Raw genomic sequence first — 11,677 nt, 5'->3', positions numbered from 1 at the left:
TCTAATTTAACCGATTAATACTTGAAAGTAAAAAAGTGCAAACCCGTTTCAGTATCACATGACAATAGACAGGGACAGTGATGACGTATTTTATGACGTCAAACCCCGCCTCCTTCCAAACGCGTTCCAAACAATTTTTCGAACGAACCATTTCAATGGCATTTCCTATGTGAATTTAAGACGGCAGGATTTTTAGTTTATTATTGATATAAATAAATTTATATAGCGCTTCTAAGGGACTTATTCCTAATTTAAGTAGTTTTCTTTATACGGAGTATCAGTAGATTTTACGAATTAAGCGCATTAAATGCTATAAAAAAAAGTTTCAAAATGGTCAAGTTATCTTTAATTTTGATGTATAAAAATCTAAGCGTCAATATTTTTAACTCTTGTTTCATGTTTAAAATAATGTCTTATTTTATTTAGAATTTGTTACATATTCTTGACCTACATCTAATTTTTTTCTTTAGTTATGGATAGGCATACATTGTTTTAAAACGTTTTGTAATTAATTTTTAATCTATAATTAGATTGTATTTATCAATACTAATATGTCTGTTTATTTAATTATGTCTGATGATAAAATTTGCAGTTATTGTAAACTTTGTCCGCTTAAGATTTTCTGATTATTGATGCTAATTCTCATAAGCTTTAGTTTTTAACTACTAAATAGGAATAAATTATGTAACTAACTTATTTAATTTTAAATCTGCACAGAGTTTTAGTTTAAACTCAGATTTATTTTGACTTGAGATTTTATCTTGTTTATATTTGTCAACATCATTATTAATTAGTTTTTAACTATAGTTTTATGCATTAATTATTTGAGAAAATTAAGTTACCTTATTATTAGATAATAAGGTATCTATTATCTAATAATAATATTAGATTATTTCTTAACGTTAGTAGTGTAGTGCTATATTAATGTGTAGTGTTATCATAGTACAGTGTAGTGGTATGTTAAAAGGGTCAATATTATGTTTAGTTTCCAGAATTTTAATATATAGAATAGCTAAATTATTTTAGAATTTTAAATTTCTAATTTTCATTTTAAAATGTGAGAGGAACAATTTTTTTTAGGTGTTATATATGAATTTATCTTAAAATCTCAGATTCCTATTTTATTCGATAAGAAAGTGCAACATGAATTTTTTTAGAATTCTTTAAAACATACTTATCCCATACATAAACTTTTATTTAACATTCATATTTATTATTCTATGTATTCACATAGATGTTTAAATTTTACTTATTTAATAATATTAATTTCGCATGCATTTCAAATAAATATAATTCAAATTTTTAAGAAATTTTTTAATTTAGAAACTTAGTTCTTTAATGTATGTATGCATATTTAGTTATACAGCTTTTATTTTGGCAAATGTTACTGTTATCACTTTTTATAGAATAAAATTTGCATTTGACAGTCTAAATAAAAATTTTTTAAATTACCTTCATAGTAATATTCTATTTGTTGCAGTGAACGTAACATTCAAGTCATCCATATTTATTTCATAATTTGGTTGTAAATATGTTTTAAGACCTGTCAACTCTTTTGTTTATATAATTTTTTTTACTTCCTATCATTTTAGTAAATTTACCAATTAATTTGAGCTATTTTAAAAACGTGTATCTAAAATGCTTTATAATTTTCACTAATTTATTCATGCTTCTTACATAACTTTTTAATTTGTTTTAAAATTCTCATAATTATTTACAATTAATAAGTTGTCTCAATATTATAAAAAAAATTGATTTAATATAATATACATATTTTAAGAAAAATTAAACATAAATTAGAAATAACTTTTTCCAAATAATAAAATTCACAAATTTCCGATTTCCAGATTATAAGTACAATTTATATGGTAAATATTAAATACAAATTCTCTCAATCATATATACAAAAAGTTTTCGTAATCATTTGCAATTAATAAGCTATTCCAATTAATATCATAAAAAGAGATTAACGTAATATTAATATATGCAACACTTTTTCTTGCCATGTCAGTGGTTAAATTCGACTCTATATTAATATATTCAAAGATTTAGTTGACCCACTTTTAACTACATGAGAAACGTCATATTGTTTGCTCCGTTCAAAACTTTGTTTGGAACGAGGAGAGCTAGTGACGTCGTTGATGACGTAGGACTAACCCTGTCTATTCGCGATCGCAACGCTCGAGTACGCCGTCTAGCGGGAGCCTGTAAATATCAGACATTAATTTATCACGTTTTCATTTAGTTCCATCAAAATCGTTGACAGAATCAGACGCCATTTTTTAGCAGCAAATAAGAAACAAAATTTCCCTAAGGAAAAGGCCGAAGAACTTGAAAAAAAATCTCCAGAATATTAGTAAATCTTTCAGGAACAGAACACGCCAAACATTTGAAGAAAAATTCCTCAATAATTTTTAATTTCTATTATCAACAAACTTGCAACTGATGACTTCCGATTTCGGATACTGTTACAGATGTGTGTATTAAGGTAAAATGCATTTCTTCTGTTTTCAATTCATTACGAATTAAAGTGAAGTCAACATTGCTTTCGGCATACATTGCATAACATTGCATACAGAATTGTAATAGTTATAGAATATTTTCTTCGTTGTAGAATAGTATATATTTCTGTATCCATATAATTCGGAAAACAACAATAAAAAATTATCCAAGTTACTTGAAATAGTGCCATTTGTGCTGATTCTCAATTAATTTTAATCCTTTTCTTGGTAAGTATTTTTTAGTTTTGAAAGAATAAGTTCAACTAGAACTCAGCTATTCTGTTTTTAGCTACATATTCAAATTCATATCAATTATAAAATTTTGCTGTGTAGCATGTTATCTAAAAGTAATGAAGGGATAAACTATGTATCTATTATTTGAGAATAAAGCTTTCAAACAAGGAATTTATCATTTTGGAATTCTCCGGGAATTATAAATCAGGTAAGTGCAATGATTTTTACAATAAAAAATTTGCTTGCAAATATTTTTTTTTCATTTGATGATGGTTCTCTACAGAATGGTTTTTTAAGTCTGATTAAGAACTATAAGAATAAAAAAAGAAACAATATGAAAGTTTTTATTTCAATGTAAAGAATTCTTAAAATCGTTTTTTTATCCTAAGAATTCTTTATTTTCCGTTTTTTAGTTTATAATTTTTTGATAAAAATTGTTCTCAAAATACTTTTTTTTAAAAATTAAATGGTATAACATTATGTGTTTATGTATACTTCTTGTATATTCCAATGTTTGAAGTAATATGATTTAGAAAAGTATGGAATAAAAATTCGGTACTTACGTATTAACGCCACCGCCGCTACAGATTTGGCGGTTTTTGCGACAATTCATAAAATAAAACACTTTATTTAAAATCAAAATAGTCAATCGGATTTCGGTGGAAAATGAGCCGATATAGAGTTTAGCATAGATTCAAAACAATCATATCGCCATATGAACTCTGATAAATAAGATTCCAAATGAAATAACATTTCCAAAACGTACGTTTACCAAGATAAAGTTTCATGTTAAGGGAATTGGTACATTTTCGTTTTTTCGATAAAATATTTCCCTCCTGAAAAAATAAAATTGCATCTTGTTTAGTTTTTGGCAAATCCCAAAGACGAATTTTCGTAGCACTAAAAATGGCGACAAAAAAGAATTGTTTTTCTGTTTTTGTTTCGTCAGCATTCTTTATTTTACGTTTCTTAGTTTCTAAATAATGATTTTTATTGAAACTTGAAATTTTTTGATAAAAATTGCTGTCAAAAAACTTAGTTTACAAAATTAAATTTCATAAAATTATGAGGCTTATGTATACTTTTTGTTCGTTTTAATTTTTGAAGTAATATGATTCTTAAAACTATAGAATGTAAAGTTTAAATGGGCCTTTCATGTTATATCATTAAATTTAGTAATACTATTTCTCGGGCATTAGGTTTCAACTCTTATAAGAATATACATATTTTTGTTCTGTTAATGTACAAATATTTTTCCGATGTGTTTTGGATATTCCTTCTCTAATAAAAGGAGATACCATTTTGTTTTCGTTTGCATAGGAAATAATATCAAGAATTTTTCTTTTTTAAATTTAATTAGCCACAATAAAGAAGGAACGTTGCAATGCTACGTGCTACATTAACGACGTCTCTAGAGTAACTGAATGACTGTTCATATAGAAATCGCAGGTATTAGTCTCATACAACAACGCCCCCTATAGTTCGTTGCGATCGCGAATTGAGATTTCACATAGAATCTTATAGTGCGTCTAATAATTTGGCCAGAGACTGTATAGATAATATTAGCAAAATTATTTATTGCGAATAATTTCTATTTCAAATAATGCATGCACACGAAAAGAAAAATTACTTTCTAAGTTTTTTTTAACGGTTACGATTATTGATCCATGATTGTTCTTTACTTTATTGTAACTCTAAATGATTTATAGATCTTGTTGTTGTTGCTGTTAATTTACGTCGCACTAGAGCTGCACAGTGGGCTATTGGCGAAGGTCTGGGAAACATCCCGGAAGGATCCGAAGGCATGCCATCACAATTTTGATCCTCTGCGGAGGGGAGGATTTATAGATCTAGTTTTACACACAGTAAATTCCGTATAAAACAACTTTATAAAAATTTGTTTCAGAAAACGTGTGTAGGTTGCAAGAAATAAATATTTCTTTTAATGTTATTTCCTTTTATAATGTGCAATTCATACACATTGGTCTTACAATCAAACATTATCAAGTAAAAAAATTTTAAATAATCAATTATCAAAAATTTTAAATAATCAATTAATATCATCAAACCATAAACAAAACTTAAGGAACTTTATCATGTTAGAACAGATTATTTTTTTATTGGAATAATATGCTACTTTTTATTTTAATGGATGGTGTTTTGTTGTTGTTGTTAATTTACGTCGCATTAGAGCTGCACAATGGGCTATTGGTGACGGTCTGGGAAACATCCCTGAGGATGATCCGAAGACATGCCATCACAATTTTGATCCTCTGCGGAGAGGATGGCTCCCCCGCTTCGGTAGCCCGACGACCTGCGCGCGAAGTCGAGCATTTCACGGTAGCACAGTTTAACGAGGACCAATACCGCACTCCCTCGGTCCCTACACAGACTGATCCAAGTGGTCACCCACCCGCACACTGACCGCAGTCAGTGATGCTTGACTTTGGTGATCTGCTGGGAACCGTGTCTTAACGATCAGTCCACGGTAGGACGGATGGTGTTTTCAATAGAAATGTAAACAATAACAATCTCGATCTCGGCACCTACTCCAGTTCCGGTTAAAAAGTTTGCAGCTGCTTACTACATGTTATTCTGATAGGCGATGTTTTCAAAGGGATAATTTTGTTTTTGATAAAAGAAATAAATTAGATAATTTCTGAGCTCAAATCTGCCATATTTCATAAGATATTAATGTTAATATGTAATTCTGGTGAGTTTGAAGTGAAAATTTGTTTTAGTTTTTTAGAGATATATTGTTAAAAAAGGTGACATGGTTGCTAGATTTTGAATAACTCGCTTTTTTGGCAGTCTTGATATGGTGTCTCTTTCCATAAGTTTATTACTGTTTGTTCTTGTTGCAAGCTGTGCTCCATCTTACGTTAGTGTTAACACTTTTAGCATTGTAAACACCAGTATTGTTAGCATTGTAAACACAAGTAATAAGTAATCAAATACATTGTTTGCAAGAATCTCAAAACACAATGACGCCAAATGGCTTTAAAATGCAACGGGGACAGTCACCCGGAAATTCAGGTGATACAGAGCTTGCAGCGTTCCCTAGTGTAGAAAACACCATCCATTCTACATGCATTTCAAAGTGAATAATAAAGCATTTAAAGCGACTTCACATTTTATTGATAATTATGCCTTTGTTATTTTATGAACATCAAAATCACTTTTTATTCAATATATCAGCTGAAATTAAAAATGCAATCAGCATATTACAATATTTAAAGTAATTGTTAAATTGATAAAACAAGATCAATTATTGAAATTAATAGAAATTAAAATCGAATTCTCTTATTGAAATACATTTAATTAGAAAATTTTTGCTTGCATAGGAGAATAATAGCTTTCATATTGAAAAATGTGTATTTATTATGTAATTCCTGAGAACTTTAGAAATGCTATTTAATGCAATTTTTATAATATCTCAAGAATGAAACTAGTCGTTTTCCCCCCAAATCGATCACACTAATCACGAAACTCAAGTTTTCTACCTTTTACTTAGTACATTGTATTAATTTTTTGTCTTTTTTAAAATTTATTGTCAAGAACTATTTATTTATTTATTCATTTTTTGTGTGTGCTTAAAAGTGATAATTAAGAACTGTTCTTTTTACTCAGAAATATAGTCCTAATCTAGAACTGTATTTTTTTTTTACTCATTTTTTTGATATTATGATTATTACATTTAACTCTTTAATTTTTGAAAATTTGTTCATTTTACTTACAAAAGCTGTTTTTCTCATGAATATAACTATCCGTTTTTTGCTAAATCGATCCCGCTAATCAGGAAACTCAAGATTTCTACTTTTCACTTAAAAGCCATTGAATTAATTTTGCACTTTTTTTTTCATTTGTTTTTAAGAACTATTCTTTTTGCATAAAAGTGATAACTAAGAGCTGTTCTTTTTACTTAAAAATATAGTTATAATTTAGAACTGCTTTTTTTTTTTTTTTTTTACTCATTACTTTAATATTATGATTATTTCATTTCACTCGTTAAGTTTCAAGAAACTGTTCATTTTACTTACAAAACTTAATTCTCTGCATTTAAAAATTTGCATTTTATACGTCTTAATTTTCAATAACTGTTCTTTTTAATTAGAAAACATTAGTTTAATTTTAAAGACTTGGACTCTTTACTCATTACCTTTCAAGAACAGTTCTTTTTACTTAAAAAACATAACTTTAATTTCAAAAAAGTGTATTTCTCACTCTTTACTTTTTAAGAACCGTTATTTTTACTTACAAATCATAACTTTTCTTAAAGCACTTGCTATTATTTTATGGGCTGCCTGCAAGAGACGTAGTGTGGGTGTCTCGATCCTGATTGGTTGTTGAAACGTGGCACTTGCTTACGTTAGCAACTGTTCTTTCCATTCTATTTTGAGTAAGCCAGGCTGTCAAATGTCAATTCCCTTAGGTGACACATTCTAAATTCTTTCGAAAATATTTCAATTCTTTCACTGTATATTTCTTACTAAGCACTAAGACAGGAACAAAGCCACGTGGAACACTGACAAACTAATTATGCATCGAAGTTGCCTGGTACACAAAATAAAACATATCACGGTTGAAATTAAATACATAAACAAATAATAAATCTAAGCTAAGTAAAAGATATAGACGAGAAAATATTATATTTCAACAAATTTGTCGTGAGATACGGAGCTGCACTTAACTTCAAATTAATTAACATTCCAACTTTTACGGTGAAACTTAGCTCAACGTTAACGCGCCATTTTGCTTATAAACAACCAATTGGCGATGACGCTATAGGTCATATGTGTGGGTATTCATGATCTTCTTCTTCATCTTGAAGTGCAGGTACGTATTTCTGAAAGTAAAGTTCTCCTGAGTAGTAAAGTCATAATATGAATTCCAGCTAAACTTAAAAACGTTTCCCTGTTTATTATGTCCGGTTACTGTACAGAATTGAACCATTACTTAACTACTTTAGGAATGAAAAAAAATAATTTCACAACTGTTTAAAAAATCTTATGTTTTATTAAGAAATTTTCTACCGCTAAATCTCAGTTATCTTATTTTATACACTATGCCGAGAGTAAAAAAAAAAAAAAAAAAAAAAACGGTCACGGATTTGGAGAGTTCTGAGGTATATATTAATGCAGTTTTGGTCTCCCTTTCGCATCGATGGCAGCCTGATCACTTTCAGAGTGATTTTCTACAAGTTTTGTAGGTGATTTTTGGAATTTACTTCCAGACGCTTATCACAGTTGAAAAGGTAGTTGACTAAGAAAATGGTCGAAGTAACCACATACTTCAAAATAAAGACTTTACAGTATTAATATCAACAGTTTTTCAATCGTTTAAAGTCTTCAATTTTTGAAAAAAATGGCCATATGCTTCAAAAGAAATGCCTTACATCGACGATTTTTTAATCGTCTAAAATTTTCGAAAAAGTGGCCATATGTTTCATAAGTAATGCCTTACATTAGCAATATCAGTATTTTTTAATAGTTTAAAATCTTTCGAAAGTGGGCATATGCTAAAAGAAATGCCTTGCTTTATAAATATCAAAATTTTTTAAATTGCTTACAATTTTCAATTTTTGAAAAACATGGCCATATGTTTCAAAAGAAATGCCTTACATTATTAATATCAACAAATTCTTAATCGTTTAAAGTTTTGAATTTTTGAAAAAGTGGCCACATGTTTTAAAAAGTAGCCACTGTTAAATATGCGACAAATGGACATTGAAGCAAAATTTCAGAATTTTGCCATATACCAGGCCTGTGGAAAGTTAACAGCTTAATTAGGTTTTTATCCACACGTAGGTTGTTTTATATAAACACAGACTGATATAACATAAACAAAATATCGTTGCAACAATTTTATTAGAGTTGGGTAAAGCGAATTATCGAGGTGAATATTCATATGAAAAGAATCACTTATAATGATTCAAACCGGTAGATTAAGATCTGTAGATTCGGAAACTTAACAAATTCAGAATGCAAAAGAGATTATAAAAATTGCAATGTAGAACCATAAATATTAATATATATCTTTCACGATGAACGTATCAGTGTTTAATGCATTCAAAATTGAAAGTTTCATTAAGGAAAGTTCTGCATAGAAAGAAAACAAGTTTCCAACTTATTACTAAAAACACTAAATAAATTGTAGAGTTTTGCTTTCAAAAACATGTTTGATCAAACTTTTTGCAATATGCATTAAAATTTAAAAAGATCGATAATTAAAAAAATTTTGCTTTATCATATTAAGTTTTTAGTTTCAAAGTGTCTGGACAGAATATTATTATTAAAAATAAATAATGCAGAAAATATTATAGATTATTAAAAATAATTTTGTTTTCATAATAGATAATTTATTTCGGTTATAAACCAATAGTTTTTTTTTATCTAAAAGTTCTCATTCTTAAATTTTAAATTTACATTTAATTACCTTATTAATAGCTGTATCTGAATTGAAAATTATTGATAAATTTGTAAAGAATAATTTTTAAGAAAGTTTATGAAATTGAAGAGCGAGACAAAGAAGCGAGATTACAAAGCGAGAGCAAATTTCTTCCAAGTTCATGTGGTTTGTTTTCTTACCTTTTTTCCTCATTTTTAATGAAAACTCCTTTTGAGTATTTAAATTATTGTCACTTTTGTACTTTATATCCCAATAAATTGATGTGTGATTTGAATAATGATGCAAATTATTTGATCATTTGATAATAATCTGTATTACTTGATTAAAACAGTAGTTCGAATTCATTTGTTGGCTTGAATAGTGATTTAAATAACTTCTTTCGATTTATTGATTCTTTTTAGAATCGGGAATTTAGTTCATTGATGCGAAAAATCACTTAATTTAAATCAGTTATCTGAACCCTTTAGTTCAAATAATGATTCGAACTGCGGCGCAACTACCACTATGATTATTAAATATCAATTGAGTAGTAAATACAACTCGATTTAATTTTGAGGCACCCTTTATTAGATAAAGGTTGCCATTACCGAAAACTATTTCACCTCATTGTTGTTCTGCGGACGTGATGTGAACTTCGATGGATGGTCGTAGCTGTGTACATCATCGTCCTCTTCGCGCGGTTGCTTCGCAGTCTCAGTTACGCACAGCGGATTCTTCATGCACTCGACTGCTAATAGCAACGCAGGAGAGACCACACAGACAACCGTGAACTTAATACAGCTCTCACGACAAACACTTAAAAGGAAAAAAACTGGTGAATTGTATACTGCCGGTTTTTCACAATTTTGGCAACTAATGGTATCCGTTTATCGAATTCTATCCCGGATAAAATTCTGGTAGGGGAGTATTGTGCTTTAACTTCCACTATGATCATTAAACATCAATTCACTAATATATAAGACATGCTAACCCGATTCCAATCTTGGGATAGCTTTTGATGGATGAAGGTTGGAGGAGTCGAAAGCCTCTTTCCCCACAGAACCAGTTCGTTCGAATACTTTTTAAAATCACTTGATTTGAATACGACATTTTTAATTCGAACAGTGATTTGCATCACTTGAATCGAGTCAGTGGCTATCATTACAATTGCGGTATGAGTCATTTGGCTTGAATCAGTTGATATCTAATTCAATTTAATATATCTGAAAAAATTCTGTATAAATTCGACAAGGTTTATGAATCCTCAAAAAATTAAGATATGTTAACAAGTGAAACTGAGAGATTTATGTCTTTGCGATTTGAGATGAAAGTACGTATCTCCATAATCGTATGTGGAAACCAGAAATTTTGGCCCGTCTTTCAGATGGAGTATAAGAAAGTGAGAAAAGATTTAGATTCCAGAAAAGATTCTTCTTGGGATAAATACATCACCATGTATTTTATAAGTTTTTTAAAATATGAATATAATACTTATGAAATTGCTGTCACTTTTTAGTTTTTTTAAAAATTTAATTTACCTGAAGAATTTATTTATAGTGTTTACTCTTAAATTATGTACATTAGTCTATTTTGAAAACAATGTAACTATATGTGTAATGATAAATGCGTGGATGTTTATGACCTTAATATCTTGAAAAACGCCCTTAATGCGAAAAAGGCTTCTAAAAACCATAAAAAGTAGAACTATGACTTAAAATGAAAACTAAAGATATATAAATTTTCTACGCCATTTTTTATATAAACGTTTTTTTTTAAAATTAATAATCGTAAACTGTATTTATAAATTTAATAAAAAGTATTGTAGTAATTAAAATGACTATACAATATATGAATAAAATAATTTATATGCTTAAAAATGAATGTTTATATGTGTGTGGATGAACTTTATAGTCGCGTGATCCAACCAATCGAAATCGAGGACACTTTTTTTTCCCCAATGGCAGTCACTGAATTTTAATCTTTGCCTATACTATGCCAGAATTGTTGCTCATTTCGCGTTACCCAGTGGGCACCTGTGAACCAAAGTCACGGAGGCAAGCAACATTGCCCACGTCACACTGCCACAAACCCGTTTATAGGGCGGGCCACATTCACACATCATACACACACACAACAGAGGACAACACAAAGAGAGAAACATCCATGCCCAGAACGGGATTTGAACCCGCAGCCTATGGCTTCGCAGTCAGGTACGCTAACCGCTCGGCCACCTGGCCGGCAAATCGAGGAAACTTGAAATACAGATAGTTTGAAGCACAAGGAATGTCACTGCCAACATTAGAACATTCTACGACGAACCGTTTGAGCAGGATGAGCAGAAGAAGAAATGCAATTTTCTGATTTATTAAAAACGTTAGCCATTCTTTTAAATTTATAGACCTAGTGGAAGAACCAGGTAAGTGACATTTCCAGAACGAAAAAAAAATGTTGTATCCGAATCAATTACCAACTAATTACCGAACCAATCACCGAATTATTACACATTTATTAGATGGTGGAACTTATAAATCTTTGCTTTATTTTATTTACCACTG

This window comes from Parasteatoda tepidariorum, chromosome 9 (genome assembly GCF_982258835.1).
Source record: "Parasteatoda tepidariorum strain Cologne lab strain chromosome 9, Ptep-v5.0, whole genome shotgun sequence".
In the NCBI taxonomy this organism is placed as follows: Eukaryota; Metazoa; Arthropoda; class Arachnida; order Araneae; family Theridiidae; genus Parasteatoda; species Parasteatoda tepidariorum.
Note: the sequence above shows the minus strand (reverse complement) of the source record.